We start from the raw sequence: 16609 nt of genomic DNA, 5'->3' as shown, positions 1-16609 counted from the left end.
AAAGGGTGCTTGGATCAGTCCGCTTAATTCCACAGTCCCTATATATGTTTACTGGCGAAATTCAATAAACAGGCATAAGTAGACGAAAATGGGCTACCAAATTTCGGTATTAATTAGCCACTACCGGAGGAAGCCGAATATCTTCTGCTCAAGCTGGGTCGCGACAGCCAGTGCAGCCAATAAACTATTGTCACGTGGTGGTGACGTTGAAGAACACAGTAGCAATACTGTGAAAGACAAAACGAAACGAACATTTATTGGGCGAACCCGTGCCCACAAAAGCAGGCTACACTTATAGCACAACGATAGCGGCGAACACGGTCGGCGATCATCGAAAATCTGATCAGCGGGTCAAGCGCGTCGGCTTTTATAACAGCAGTCGTCGAATGTTCCAGAATAATCGTTGCGACCCGCTTGCCTTCCACACAGTTCTAGACCATTCGCGTCAGGCGAATAAATCAGATAACACAAGGTTCGGCGACAACAGACAGCGGATAGAAGCCTCGATAACTTTCCAGAAACTTCGGATACATTCAGGCGCGTCCCGCACTGTGCGATAACATTTAAGCGGAGAAACGTGGTCGCCCGATAAAGATAAGTACACGTGTCACTATGATCATCCTGCTTATCGGCCATCGTAGTCGTCGGGTCTCGTCAATTTCTAGTAGTTTTGAGCGCTCAACTACCCACGATGTACGCGAAGCTTAAGGCCAGGGCGTTCTCGCGCTTCCCTGCGTGAGCTGATTCTTGGCCACACCTCGTAGACGCCTTGGCAGATTATTTGAAAGCGCTTCAAAAAATATCCAGGTAGCATCGACGCACTATGAGAATCGATGTAAGCGAAGCTTTCTGTGTTAGCTTTGATTGACAATAATTAGCGGTCATGTTGACGGGAAATGTTTAATTTCATCAACGTTTATTCCGACATGAGACTGCTAAGTTGTTCAATGGTACCTTACGCGCACCATTGCTGCTTCTCCGCACAATAGGCAGAACACACATGCGGAAGTGTATGCTTGAGGTGTTGTTGGTCGCCATAGTTCATAAAGTCCGAGAGGGTTGAGCATATTCATAGCTTCATATGGCATATAGCATCGCGGCAGAAGTATAGAAGTTGAATGGAATTATGGGGCTGTACGTGCCAAAACCACAATCAGACACAATGGTGTTCTCTTAGGGTGTTGCTAAATATATGTGCACGAGCGCTTCTTTATTTCGCCCCCGTCGAAATGCAGCTGCCACGGTCTGGGTCAAACCCGCGACCTCAAGCAATCCCATAACCGTAAAGCTACGGCGGTGGGCAAAGAACTGTTGATCCTTACAGAACTGTTGATCGGTCCTTACAGGTTAGAAATCGCATCAGTATCTACTTTTTATGACTTCTGTAAATATTGCTGTTGCCGCTGCCATATCTTGACTTGTTGTTCTTGTTTCTGTCACCCTATTCTCTTATTCCAAGCATGACACCTGATCCTGAAATGTTAAAAATGTTGAAAGAAATGAAGCAGGAAATTCGTGACATGCGCGCTTCTCTGGAACAAGAATTTAGAAAGGAAAACAGACGTAAAAGCTAGCATGGAACTAATTAATCAATGTTTCGAAGAAATGAAAGTTAGCATGACAGCCATCCAAAAGGAAAACGCAGATATTAAGGTTCAGAATGCTTGTCTTCTGTCTGACTGTGCACTCCTTAAAGGGCAGGTGCAAGCGAATGAACTAAGAATGGTACAACTAGAACAATACTCAAGGTACAAAAACCTAGAAATCAAAGGTATTCCAGTTTCGCAAGATGAAAATCTCCCGAGGATTTTGCAAAACATTGGCCATGCTGTCGGTGAACCAATTATACAGGACGATGTTGAAGTATGCCACAGGATTCCAACAAAAGGCTCATCGCAGCCGAACATTCTTGTACAGTTTTACAACAGATCGAAACGCGATGCAGTTTTAGAAAAGGCTAGAAAGAAAAGATTTTCAGCGGGTGATATTGGTTTCACACAGTCTGCCCCAGTATATATAAACGAGCATTTATGTTTCGAATTAAAGAAGCTGCTGGGCATGACCATCGCGAAAAAGAAAAAAAAAATTGGCGTTTCGCATGGACAAGGGACGGCAAAGTTTTCGCAAGAAAAACTGAGTCTTCCCGAGCAGTGCGTATAGCTTGCATCTCGGATCTTGATAAGATCGACTAGTAAAAGGATGTTTTCTTTTGACGACGTCATGCCCACAAACACATCTTCTCATACTTTTCTCTCGCCTTGTGAAGTAGGTAACTTATATGCAAAGAACAAGAATTCATTATCTTTCATTCACATTAACGCACAATCAGCCAGAAATAAGGAAGACCAAATTGTCGCTCTTACTGCCTCTTTTGGTTTTACCCCAGATGTGCTCATGATAAGTGAAACCTGGTATAAAAATGAAATAGATGTGCTTAGGTTGCCCGGTTATAAATCATTCTTTGTAAATCGACCCTCTCGAAGAGGAGGAGGTGTTATGTTGATGGTAAAAAACGCGCTGCAGTGCCAACTGATTGAGTCGTTTTCCTTTGTTACTTTTGATTATGAAGTGATTTCAATTAAATGCAATGATAATGTATATTGTGTTGTATACAGACCTCCAGGTACAAACATATCAAGCTTTCTGTCCTTTATAGATGAGTACCTAAGCTGGATTAACGATAAAGGTTTCAAGCTCATTATGGCAGGTGATATAAACATTGACTTGTTGAAGACTTCTAAACCGCGTGATGAATTTTATAGGACACTTGAATCGAATGGTTTTGCAAATGTAGTAAACTCTCCCACTCATATTTCAGCTGACTCAAGTACGCTAATAGACGTCTTCATAACGAACATTGAAGATACAAATCTCTCATCCGGTGTTGTAGGCACTCACATCAGCGATCACCTCCCAATTTTTTTTGTTTTTTAAACACAACACATCTATTGGAACCACGAACGACATTCCTTTGAGTGTACGGGACATTAATGCACGTAGTTTAAACAATTTTCGCAATGAAATATTGCTCGTTGACTGGTCACCTTTACTGCTTATTACAGACCCCGAGACAGCTTACGAGTATTTTTATGAAAAGTTTAAATCTGCTTGCGAGAAATGTTTCAGGTACAAGGTATTGAAACCTGCGCGTAAATGTAGAAACCCATGGGTTACGAAACAGTGTTTAAAAGAAATACGCACAAAGAATATCTTATTTCATAAGTTTATTTCGACGCGGTCTGAAGAAACCTTGAGTGAATTTAAGGCTCAAAGGAATAAAGTAAACAGTCTTCTGCGTCGCGAGAAAAGGATGTACTTACAATATTTATTTAATGTTGACGTTATGAAAAAGACAGATATTGTTTGGAAGCGTATTAACACAATTTTCGGACGAAGCAGTTGTAATGAGACTATTAGAGAAATTACAATTAATGGCAATGCAATATCAGAAAAGGAACTAGCCGAATCTTTCAACAAGCATTTTACAAATTTAGCAAAGAGTTCTCACGATCCAAATTGTTCGCTTTATCTAACTACAAGGACCAGCCAATCTGCATTTTTGACTCCTACGACAGATAGGGAATGAATGAATGAATGTTTGGTTTTTATTGGCGCAAGGGCCAGGTGTGGCCAAAGAGCGCCAAGCCAGTGTTGATGAATTCTCAATGTTGTTATGAGTTCAATGAGGTTGATGAGACGCGGCTGTAAAGGGGCCTTAAAAATAGTCGCTCTAGAGTGCGTAAAATCTATCTGTTATAAGACTATGTAATGATAATGACATGTTCTATGAGCAATAAAGTCTATCGTGAGAGAATGATGCATTATAAAAGATATGCGAGATAGTAAAATTACCTGAAGCACTACTGCCTCGCCAGAGCCCTTGAAACACAAGGGCCTGGAGGCATATGCTATACAGTAAGACTATCACAGCGGCATCCTCTCAAGAGAGGAAGCGCTACGAATGTATAGGACTAATAACGTGTAGCACAACATCTCTGAGGAAACCTAGGACACTGTTTGTATTAAAAAGCGGTTCTGGACCGAGAAACATTACAGGATGAAGAGGAATGTGTTGGCGGTATGCTAAGGAAAAATGTCTCCTTCTCTCAGATTCGGCTTTCCGACACTCCAGGAGGACGTGGAGCACGGTCAGCCTGTCCCCGCATCTGCCAGAGGTTGGAGGGTCATTTCCGGTGAGTAAAAAGTTATGGGTGCCAAATGTGTGTCCTATTCTAAGACGACAGAATAGGACGTCTGTCCGGCGTGATTTTATTGCAGAAGGCCAGAACCCTAATTGTGGTTTTATTACGTGCAGCTTATTATTTGTTTCCCTGTCCCACAAGCGTTGCCAGTAGTTTCGCAGTTTCCTGCGCAAGAAGGGCCTTAGATCTGTGACAGGGATTGCAGCAGTAGGATGAACAGAATACGATGCAATTGATGTGGCCATCTGGTCCGCCAGAACGTTACCTTCGATGCCCCTATGACCCGGCACCCAGCATATGATGACATGCTGGCTACATATATACGCTTTACATAGGACGGAATATAGTTCATTGATTACTGGATTTTTGTGCTTACAAAATGACATCAATGCCTTCACAGCGCTTAGGGAGTCCGTATATACAACAGATTTTTTTAGTTTTGTTTTCCTTATATGCTTTACAGCCGACAGTAGTGCGTAGGCCTCAGCCGTAAAGATGCTTGTTTCCGGATGCAGTACATCGGATACCGAGAAGGATGGGCCGACGGCTGCATAGGACACGCCCTCGCGTGACTTCGATGCGTCTGTGTAGAACTCCGTGCAGGAGTGTTTGTATTGGAGTTCCCGGAAATGCATTTGTATTTCAATCTCTGGAGCGTGTTTTGTAACTTGCATGAAAGATATATCGCATTCTATGTGCTGCCACTCCCAAGGAGGTAGCAGCTTGGCTGGCTGCATTAGGCGGAGCTCGAGGAGTGGGACGTGCATTTCATCACTAAGCTCCCTCACACGCATCGAAAAAGGCCGTCTTACGGAAGGACGATTATGAAAGAGCGTAGCATATGTCATATCGTTAATGGTATTAAAACATGGATGTTCAGGGTTAGAGTGGACTTTCAGGAAATATGTTTGGCTAATGTATGTTCTCTGGAGATGGAGTGACCACTCATTTGATTCGACATACAAACTTTCAATGGGACTTGTCCTAAAAGCGCCAGTGGCCAGTCGAATTCCTAAATGGTGAACCGGATCTAGCATCTTTAGCGCGCTCGGGGCTGCAGAATGATAAATCACGGCACCGTAGTCCAATCGTGATCGAATGAGGCTTTTGTGAAGATTCATCAAACATTTTCTGTCGCTGCCCCATGTTGTATGGGATAAAATTTTCAGTAAGTTCATTGTTTTTAAGCATTTCACCTTGAGGTACTTTATGTGTGGAATAAATGTTAGTTTAGAGTCAAGTATGATACCTAAGAACTTGTGCTCTTTGTTCACAGGGATTTGCTGGCCATAGATTTCAATATTGGGATCTGCGACGAGGCCTCTCTTTCTTGTGAAAAGCACACAAGAACTTTTGTTCGGGTTCACTTTAAATCCGTTTTCCTCTGCCCATTTAGATACTTTGTTCAAGCCCTGTTGTACTTGCCTCTCACACACTGCAAGGTTGCAGGATTTGAAGCCTATTTGTATATCATCTACGTAAACAGAATAAAAAATGGCTGGCGGTAATGAAGCACGAAGGCTGTTCATTTTCACGATAAAGGGTGTGCAACTAAGCACACCTCCTTGAGGTACACCATTTTCTTGTATGAAAGGTCGCGACAGTACATTGCCGATTTTCACGTGGAAGGTACGTTTGGACAGGTAGCTTTCTATTATATTTAGCATATTTCCACGGATGCCCATCCCCGACAAGTCTCGCAAGATCCCGTATCGCCACGTCGTGTCGTACGCCTTCTCCATGTCGAGGAATATCGATAAGAAGAACTGTTTATGTACAAATGCATCGCGGATATTTGCTTCAATGCGTACAAGATGATCAGTTGTGGACCGCCCTTCTCTAAAGCCACACTGATAGGGATCAAGCATATCATTCAGTTCAAGGAAATGTATTAGTCTACGATTAATCATCTTTTCGAATAGCTTACAAAGACAACTTGTTAGAGCTATCGGGCGATAACTTGCCGCCAAGGAAGGGTCTTTACCCAGCTTCAAGACGGGAATTACAATAGCTTCCTTCCATGAGGATGGGAGGTATCCGGCAGCCCAGATAGAGTTGAAAAGTGCCAGAAGTGTCATTTGTGTGTCTTCATGCAAGTTTTTAATCATGTCATAGATGATTCTGTCAGCTCCCGGTGCAGAGCTTCTACATGTGTTCAATGCAGCTTTAAGCTCGGCAATATTAAAAGGACGGTTATAAGGTTCATCCGGACGGCATTTACGATCAAGTGTCTTAAGTTCAGCTAATTGTTTATATTTGAGGAATGATTTTGTGTAATGTGTGGAGCTTGATACTTGTTCGAAGTGTTCACCCAGAGCGTTCGCCTGGTCCTCTAAGGTAGTCCCTTCGTCGTCCACTAAGGGCAGAGGGTGGATTTGTTGCCCCTTTATCTTTCGTACGCCATTCCATACTTTGGACTCTTGAGTGTAGGAAGTGATGCCCGAGAGAAATCGCTCCCAGCTAGCCCTCCTTGCCTGTCTCCGTGTGCGCCTTCCTTCTGACTTTGCGAGCTTAAATTCTATGAGGTTTTCTGCTGTCGGGGAGCGACGCAGCAAACCCCACGCTTTGTTTTGTTTCTTTCGTGCCAGTCTACACTGTTCATTCCACCAGGGTACCCGTCTTTTATAAGAGAAACCTTGTGTTTGGGGAATGAACTTTTCAGCTGCGTCGATTATAAAACAAGTAAAATATGCTACTGCATTGTCTAAGTTAAAATCAGTGATAAAATCTCGTGATAAGCAAGTTGCTTCCTTAAAATCATTCCACTCGGCGGAGGCTAGTTTCCATCGGGGTGTATGTAGGGGGCATTCATATTGAGGCGTTGACTTTAACATTACAGGGAAGTGGTCACTTCCATAGGGATTTTTGATTACGTGCCATTGCAAGTCCGGGGAAATTGAAGCCGAGCCAATAGACAGGTCTATAGATGAATATGAATTATTATGAATATTATAATAAGTTGGCTCCTTCTTGTTGAAGAGGCATGCACCGGAGTTCACTAGAAAATTTTCAATTAAACGACCTCTCGCGTCACATCGCGTGTCCCCCCACATGGTGTGGTGTGCATTAAAATCGCCTGCGAGTATGTATGGGTGCGGAAGCTGGTCAATGAGTTTATAAAAATCACTTTTTTCCAGATGAAAGTTAGGCGGTATGTATATGCAACATACAGTGATCAATTTATTAAAAAGAATTGCCCGAATTGACACTGCCTCAAGGGGCGTCTGAAGGGCGACCTGGTGACAAGCTACGGACTTGTCTACAACTATTGCTACACCGCCAGACGAGGTATTCGCCTCGTTGCGGTCTTTACGGTAGATGGCGTACTGACAAAGAAAGTTTGTTTGTGGGCATTTAAGATGTGTCTCCTGAACACACAGCACCTTTGGGTTATGTTTGTGTAAGAGTTCTTTAATGTCATCGAGGTTGTGGATAAGACCTCTAATGTTCCAGTGTATTATTTGTGTAGCCATATTGTTCGTGTTTTTATGCTGTGTGTCAAGAGGAGTCAGGTTAGAGAAATGACTTACGGAGCCTTTTCAGGCCCCGTGATTATGGTACGGGTTTTGTCCTTCTTGGAGCGGTCGCGAGAATCGCGCTGCTCCCGAGGCGCTAGATGCGCCTTCTGGCTCGGGGTTGTGTCCATCGACTCCTGGGAGCCGCTGGACTTCCGCTCACTAGAGCGGGGTGTTTTCAGGGTAGGCCTTGCCTCGAAAAGCAGGGCCTTGGAGGCCACCAACCCAGAGGTCGATGGGCCCTCCTTCGGGGACGGCGCAGCAGCGCTGGCTGCTGACGCCAGGGGGGCTGGTGGGACGGCCGCAACCACGCTCGTTGTGGTCTGGGCCGGAGCCGGAGTCTGCTGCGACGCTGCCCCCTTGCGCACCGCACCAGCATACCCTGAGGTATGGAAAAAGGAAACACGTTTCCGCGCTTCTTGAAAAGAGATGTTTTCTTTTATTTTCATTGTTATTATGTCTTTTTCTTTTTTCCATGTGGGACAGGTTCGAGAGTATGCTGCGTGTCCACCGTCACAGTTGGGACAGTGGGGTGTGCCATTACAGTTGTTGGATTCGTGTTCGTGGTCGCCACACTTTGCACAGGTTAGTCGGCCACGGCAGCTTTGCGAACCATGGCCATACCTCTGACACTTGAAGCATCTACGGGGGTTTGGGATGTAAGGCCTGACTCGAAGTTTGGTATATCCTGTTTCTAAGGTTTCTGGCAAAACGCTGGACGCAAAGGTGAGGATGAGATGTTTAGTTGGGATATCTTGGTTGTCTCGCTTGATCTTTATTCTTTGCACCTGAATCACATTGTGTTCTTTCCAGCCCTCCAGGAGCTCTTCCTCGCTTAGGCTCAATAGATCTTCATCAGATATGACTCCTTTAGATGTGTTCAGTGATCGGTGGGGGGTAACAGTGATTTTCACATCACGGAACGCTAAGAGACTGGAGAGTTTTCCATGCTGTACAGTGTCGCGGACCTCAAGAAGAAGGTCGCCACTGCTCAGTTTCGTCACTTTGTAGCCAGCACCTAGTGTTTCGGTAAGGCATTTAGCTACGATGAAAGGTGAGATAGTTCTGACTGTCTTTTCAGGATCTTGACTGTGTATTACATGGTAGCAGGGGAAAGTTTCTTTGCGCTGGCTGAATAGTTGGAAAGTTTCTTCGGTGCGCCCTCTTTTTGAAAGAGGACGATCGGAAAGGGGGGGGAATGACGTGTTAGCCATGCAGAATTCATTTATTTCGGCAGCTACGCCAGCCGCCCACCACCGAGCCCAACAAGGGGACGCCACGAGTCCGGGAGGAAACGCAGACGCCAGCTGTACGTAGCCACTATAACCTAATATAACATACCCAAGGTTGGATACATACACCAGGTTAACCCTTGCCGCCTAGAAATTCGGAAGTGAGAAGAAGTGATAAGAAGACAGGAAAGAAGAGATAGCGAGAGGGAAAGCAAAAGATTGAATAGAGGGACAGGAAAAGGCGACTGCCGATTTCCTCCAGGTGGGTCAGTCTGGAGGTGCCGTCTATGTGAAGCCGAGGCCGAAGAGGTGTGTTGCCTCCGCCGGGGGGCCTTAAAGGTCCAAACACCCAGCATCGGCTCAACCCCCAGGATCCCCCTTTCCCCAGACACGGCTAAGCCGCGCACGGCTACACGCGGGAGGGTCCAACCCTCGTGTGCTCGGGTACGTGGTGTCGCAACACACCAAACGCCTGCTGACGCAGACGCCCCTGCGGGGTGTTCCTTCGAAGTATAATATATCTGAAACGTAGAGTTCTGGCAGGACATCGGGAAACCTAGGCAATGGCAGCACCGTGATACTTTCGAACAACTGCGAACAATTTTTTAATGCTGTGTTTCATTACCACGCATTTACCATAGCACGTAAACTTGACGTATTTTTCTCATGCTCTAAAAATTTGACCCTAGTTGTGATTGAGCCAGCGTAACGGTCTAATTTTTACACCGCTCATAAAGCAGACTAATAACGCTGTGCTACACTTGCAAGCGCATTGCATAGAAAAGTGCGCATTTAACACACCCACTTGCAAACTTGACTACACCTTCGCCTCCCATACGCCTTATTTTCCCGAGGTGTTGATATGATGCCTTGTTTAGCTGACCAAGGACAACGGAGAAAGAAACGATGAATCTCGTATGATGCAGGAAAAATGCAGGAAGAAAACAAGGGCTTAGTAGTTATCTGCAACACTTGCATCAAAGGAGGAAAGTTGAACAATGCATTGCACTTAAAATGTTCTTTATTTTCGCGAAATTTCAACTGTTTGTTGTGTTGTTGTTTCAGGCGTCTGTGAATCATTTACATTAGTGGCAGTAAGACACCCTCGAACGCTTCAATGAGAAACATTCCACAAAGGCTGTAATGAAGCTACACAGAATACACATACATCGCTCGTCACTGATGATGATGATGTGTTGTGTTTTGTGGCGCAAGGGCCAGGTTTGGCCAAAGAGCGCCATGACACGTGGTAATGTTGACGATGTACTATGGAAGATGTGACTTGGCTGTAAAGTGGCCTAAAAATATTCGCTGTAAAGTACGTAAAATCTACGTGCTATAAAATTGTGGCGATGACTAATGACGAATACTATAAACAATAAAATCAATCGTAGAAGAATGATGAAAAATATAAAATATAAAAGATGGTAGAATTACTTGGAGCACTGCTGCCTCGCCAGAGCCCTTGAAACACAAGGGCCTGGAGGCATGTGCTATACGAAATAGCTTTCACAGCGGCATCCTCTGGAGAGAGGAGACGCTATGAACGTATGGGGCTAATTACATGTAAAACAACATCTTTCAGATAACTTAGGACTGCGTTGGTGTCAAATAGCGGTTCGGGGCCGAGTAACATTACTGGATGAAGGGGGATCTGCTGCCGGTATGCTAGGGGAAAATGTTTCTTTCTCTCAGATTCGGCTGCCCGACACTCCAGGAGGACGTGGAGGACGGTCAGCCTCTCCCCGCACCTACCACAGGTTGGAGGATCATTTTCAGTGAGTAAAAAGTTATGTGTGCCAAATGTGTGTCCTATTCTGAGGCGACAGAATAGGACATCTGTTCGCCGTGATTTTGTTACGGAGGGCCAAGACCCTAATTGTGGCTTTATCACGTGCAGTTTGTTATTTACTTCTGCGTCCCACTTACGTTGCCAGTGATTTCGCAGTTTCCTTCTTAAAAAAGGCTTCAGGTCTGTGACAGGGACCGAAGCAGCAGGATTAATTGCATGCAATGAAATCGATGTGGCCATCTGGTCTGCTAGAACGTTACCCTCGATGCCCCTATGTCCAGGCACCCAGCATATAATGACATGCTGTTTAGACATATACGCTCTACAGAGAATAGAATAGAGCTCAGTAATTACGGGGTTTCTGTGTTTACAGTGTGACTTCAAGGCTTTCACGACGCTTAGGGAGTCTGTAAATAAAATTGTTTTTTGAATATTTGATTTTCTGATATGTTTCACAGCCGATAATAGTGCATGGGCCTCAGCCGTAAATATACTTGTTTCAGGGTGCAGTACACCTGATTCCGAGAAGGATGGACCAATGGCTGCGTAGGAGACCCCGGCATGCGACTTAGAAGCGTCTGTGTAAAATTCTGTGCACGAGTACTTGTACTGGAGCTCCAAGAAATGCATTTGGATATGTGTCTCTGGGGCATGTTTAGTGACCTCTACAAAGGATGTGTCACACTCAATCAGCTGCCACTCCCAGGGCAGTACTAGCTTTGCTGGAGGCATTAGGCGTTGTTCCAGAACTGGGATATCCATTTCCGTGCTAAGTTCTCTTGCACGCAGTGAGAATGGAAGTCTCATAGAGGGTCGGTTATGAAAAAGTGTTTCACACGTCAAGTCGTTAACGGTTGTGAAACACGGATGTTCTTTATTAGAGCGAACCTTGAGAAAATATGTTAAGCTGATGTTTGTTCTCTGAAGATGGAGTGGCCACTCATCTGACTCTACATATAGGCTTTCAACAGGGCTTGTCCTAAATGCGCCAGTGGCCAGACGGATACCCAGATGGTGAACGGGGTCTAACATCTTAAGTGCGCTCGGTGCGGCAGAGTGGTATACTACGGTACCATAATCTAACCGTGATCGAACTAGGCTCCTGTAAATATTCAATAAACACTGTCTGTCGCTACCCCACGATGTGTGGGATAGTATTTTAAGTAAGTTCATTGTTCTAAGACATTTTTCTTTAAGATGTTTTAAGTGAGGAATGAAAGTGAGCCTGGAGTCAAGAATAATACCTAGGAATTTGTGTTCTTTGTTGACAGGAATTTGTTGTCCGCCCAGTTCTACACAAGGATCTGGGACCAGGCCTCTCTTTCTTGTGAAGAGAACACAAGAACTTTTGTGGGGGTTGACCTTAAATCCGTTTTGGTCTGCCCATTTGGAAACCTTGTTCAAGCCTTGCTGTACCTGTCTTTCGCATACTGTGAGGTTGCAGGATTTGAAGCCTATTTGAATGTCGTCCACATAGACGGAATACAAAATGGCCGGTGGTAAAGAAGCACGAAGCGTTGTCATTTTAACAATAAAAAGTGTGCAACTGAGCACGCCTCCCTGGGGTACACCAGTTTCTTGTGTAAAAGGACGTGACAGCACATTGCCGACTTTTACACGGAATGTGCGATTGGACAAATAGCTTTCTATGAGGTTTAGCATGTTACCATGAATGTCCATTTCTGCCAAGTCTCTTAAGATCCCGTATCGCCACGTTGTGTCGTATGCCTTCTCCATATCGAGGAATATGGATAGGAAAAACTGTTTGTGTACAAATGCGTCACGGATGTTTGCTTCAATACGTACAAGGTGATCAGTTGTGGAGCGCCCTTCCCTGAAGCCACACTGATAAGGATCAAGTATTTTGTTCAGTTCAAGGAAATGGATGAGTCGCCGATTAATCATTTTTTCAAACACCTTACAGATGCAACTTGTGAGGGCTATCGGGCGGTAACTTGCCACTGAGGAAGGGTCCTTGCCTTGTTTCAAAACAGGGACCACAATGGCTTCCTTCCATGCGGTTGGAAGGTACCCTGCATCCCAAATGGTGTTGAAAAGTGTGAGTAGTGTAACCGGCGTGTCATTATGTAAGTTTTTGAGCATTTCATACATGATTCTATCAGATCCTGGTGCGGAGCTGTTGCATACGCTCAAGGCAGCTCTCAATTCAGCAGTACAAAAAGGATGGTTATAAGGCTCATTCTCTCGACCTTTTCTTCTTAATGGCTTACGTTCTTCTGTTTCTTTGTATTTGAGAAAGGACTGTGTATAATTTGTTGGACTTGACACGCTCTCAAAATATTCCCCAAGTGTGTCCGCCTGGTCTTGCAGTGTATCGCCCTGTGTGTTTACCAGGGGGAGTGAATGTGTTTGCCGCCCTCTAATCCTATTTACCCTGTTCCAGGCTTTGGCCTCATCCCTAAACGAGTTAATACTCGATAAAAATTTCTGCCAACTTTCTCTTCTGGCCTGTCGGCGGGTTCTCCTACCTTGGGATTTTATTTTTTTAAAGTTGACAAGATTCTCAGCTGTGGGAGAAGCTCGCAGCAACCCCCACGCCTTGTTCTGATTCTTACGGGCGGTCCGACATTCGCTGTTCCACCATGGTACACGTGGTTTGCATGCCAAACCACTTACTTCGGATATGCATTTTGACGCGGCATCCATTATGAATGCTGTAAGATAATCCACAGCAGCATCAATTTCTAAAGAAGACAGGTCAGCCCATGAGATGCTAGAGAGAGATCGAAATTTCTGCCAGTCGGCTGTGTCTATCTTCCACCTAGGAGTTTGTGGAGAATATTCGTTTTCTTTGGATGTTCTTATCAGTATGGGGAAGTGGTCGCTCCCGTAAGGATTGTTCATAACTTCCCATTGGAGTTCAGGCAGTATACACGGGGAAACTAGGCTGAGGTCAATTGATGAAAATGTTCTGTTGGCGAGAGAATAATATGTGGGTGCCTTCTTATTCAGCAGGCATGCACCAGAAGAGAAGAGGAACTGTTCAACAAGACGACCTCGCGCATCTATACGAGAGTCGCCCCACAGGCTGTTGTGCGCATTGAAGTCGCCAAGAACAACATATGGTTCTGGTAGTTCATCTATAAAGGACTGAAATTCATGTTTAGTTAATTTGTAATGTGGGGGTATATAAAGCGAGCAAATAGTGATGAGTTTGTTTAGCAGAACAACTCGCACCGCCACTGCTTCAAGGGGCGTTCGAAGCTGTAAAGGTTGACATGCTATACTTTTATGTGTGAGAATCGCAACACCACCCGATGATGCGATGGCATCATCGCGATCTTTACGAAACGTAACATACGTACGGAGAAAGTTTGCGTGTCTGGATTTTAAATGTGTTTCCTGTAAACACAGCACTTTTGGATTATGTTTGTGGATGAGTTCTTGCAAATCATCAAGGTTTGTAAGGAGACCTCTAATGTTCCATTGAATGATTTGTGTATCCATATTTAAATTAAATTGGTGCTGTGTTTACGGAAACGGACGGGATGCCTTAGATTACAGAACCCTTTCGAGGCCCTGTAATAGGGGTCTTGTTCTTTCTGGAGCGTTCGAGGGAGCCTCGCCGCTCCTTAGGCGCTTGGTGCGCCTTGAGGATGGGTGTAGTGTCCATTGCCTCTTGTGAGGCGCCGGACACGTGCTCTTGCGAGCGGGAAGATTTCAGAGGGAGTCCCGCCTTGGAGGGCAAGACCCCTGCGCCCACCAGCCCGGAGGTCGATGGGGCTCCCAGAGGGATTTGGCTACGCCGGCCGTTGCCAGCGCAGGAAGGAACCTCGGAAGTTGAGGCAGCCTCGGCTGCGCCCTCCTTCGGGGTCGATGGTTCCTTCTCCTCGGTTGACGGAGCAGCGCTAGCTGCAACCGTCGCGGGGGCAGATGGCGTGACTGCCGACTCACTGCTTGTGGGTCGGACAGCCGCCGGAGGCCGTTGTGACGCTGCCCCCTGACGCGCCACTTCGGCAAAGGTGGTCTTAGGAAGGTATGAAACCCGCCTGCGTGCCTCTTTGTATGATATGTTTTCCTTTACTTTGATTGTGACTATTTCTTTTTCTTTCTTCCAAGACGGGCATGACCGCGAGTATGCGGCATGCTCGCCATCACAGTTCACGCAGTGTGGAGCGTTTTCGCATGTTTCAGAGGCATGATCGCGAGAACTACATTTTGCGCATGTCTGCCGGCCTCTGCAGTTCTGGGAACTGTGACCGAAACGCTGGCATTTGAAGCAGCGGAGAGGATTTGGAACATACGGCCTGACCCGTAACATTACGTAGCCGGCCTCGAGTGTCTCAGGCAGAATGCTTGAGGAGAAAGTCAGTACAAGGTGCTTGGTTTTTATCTCCTTCCCGTCGCGCCTTAGCATGATTCTTTTAACATTGATCACGTTTTGCTCACTCCAGCCTTCCAATAGTTCGGCTTCTGTGAGCTCCATCATATCATCGTCAGAAACAACACCACGGCTGGTGTTCATAGTTCGGTGTGGGGTTACTGTTACTGGGATTTCCCCAAATGACTCAACTTTAGGAAGATTTTCAAACTGTTTTGGATCGCGGAGTTCCAAAAGGAGATCGCCGCTAGCCATTTTGGATGCTTTATAGCCTGTACCAAGAGTTTCAGTGAGATACTTAGATACCAGGAAAGGAGAAATCATTCTCATGGTCTTTTCAGGTTTGCTTGAATGAATTACATGGAATCGGGGGAAGTTTTGCGATTTCTTTCCAAGAAATTGGAAAATATCTTCGGTGCGCCCTCGTTTTTGAGGGCGATCAGGTAGTCGAGGAAAAGAAGTGGCCATTAGGAGTATGGTGTTTTCGGCAGGGATGGCCGCCGCCCACCATGGAGCCCAACCAGGGGACGACACAGGACGGAAATATTCAGTTCTGCGCACGCCAGCGGTACAACCCCGCTATAACCGAATACATATACCCAAGAGTGGATATAGTGCACAAGGTTAACCCTCGCTGCCTACGAAGTCTGAAGTAACACGAAAATAAAGAGAGGACAGGAAAGATTAAAAGTGAGAGAAAGACGAAGGTTGGAGGGAGAGAGAGAGACAGGAAAAGGCAACTACCGATTTCCCCCGGGTGGGTCAGTCCGGGGGTGCCGTCTATGTGAAGCCGAGGCCGAAGAGGTGTGTTGCCTCCGCCGGGGGCCTTAAAGGTCCAAACACCCAGCTTCGGCTCAACCCCCAGGATCCCCTTTTCCCCAGACACGGCTAAGCCGCGCACGGCTACACGCGGGAGGGTCCAACCCTCGTGTGCTCGGGTCCGTGGTGTCGCAACACACCAAACGCCTGCTGACGCAGACGCCCCTGCGGGATCGCTCGTCACTAAGAAGATTGCTTCGTACTTCGAATAAATATAAACACCGCACTCACCATATCTCACCAAGGATACCGGGAGAAAACGACTAAATGCCGTGTACAACTCATAAAAATTTTGAAAAAGCTACTATTCAGTAACTGTTTTCAGTGCTCATATGTCACCTACAGAACACAAATTTTTTTTCTACACGTCATCATGAAGCGGTCCACACAAATGTGAAAAATCTGGCGCGGTTGCTGCTGTCGTGAAACAAGTAATAATGTAGCTCTTATTTAGAAACAACCTGAAAATGTAATTGTGAAAGTTAGAACTTGCCTTTCCAAAAAATGTAAGACCGCGTTCTGTTGGTATTTGAAAGGCTGTGCAAGTCCGATCAAGTGTACTATCATGAGTATATTTACGATAAGTGTACCCGCCGTTGTTGCTCATTGGCTATGGTGCTGAGCTGCTGAGCACGAGGTAACGGGATCGAATCCCGGCCCCGGCGGCCGTATTTCGATGGAGGCAAAATGCGAAAACAACAGTGTAT

Source organism: Dermacentor andersoni, chromosome 8 (assembly GCF_023375885.2).
Source record: "Dermacentor andersoni chromosome 8, qqDerAnde1_hic_scaffold, whole genome shotgun sequence".
NCBI classification, from domain to species: Eukaryota; Metazoa; Arthropoda; class Arachnida; order Ixodida; family Ixodidae; genus Dermacentor; species Dermacentor andersoni.
Note: the sequence above shows the minus strand (reverse complement) of the source record.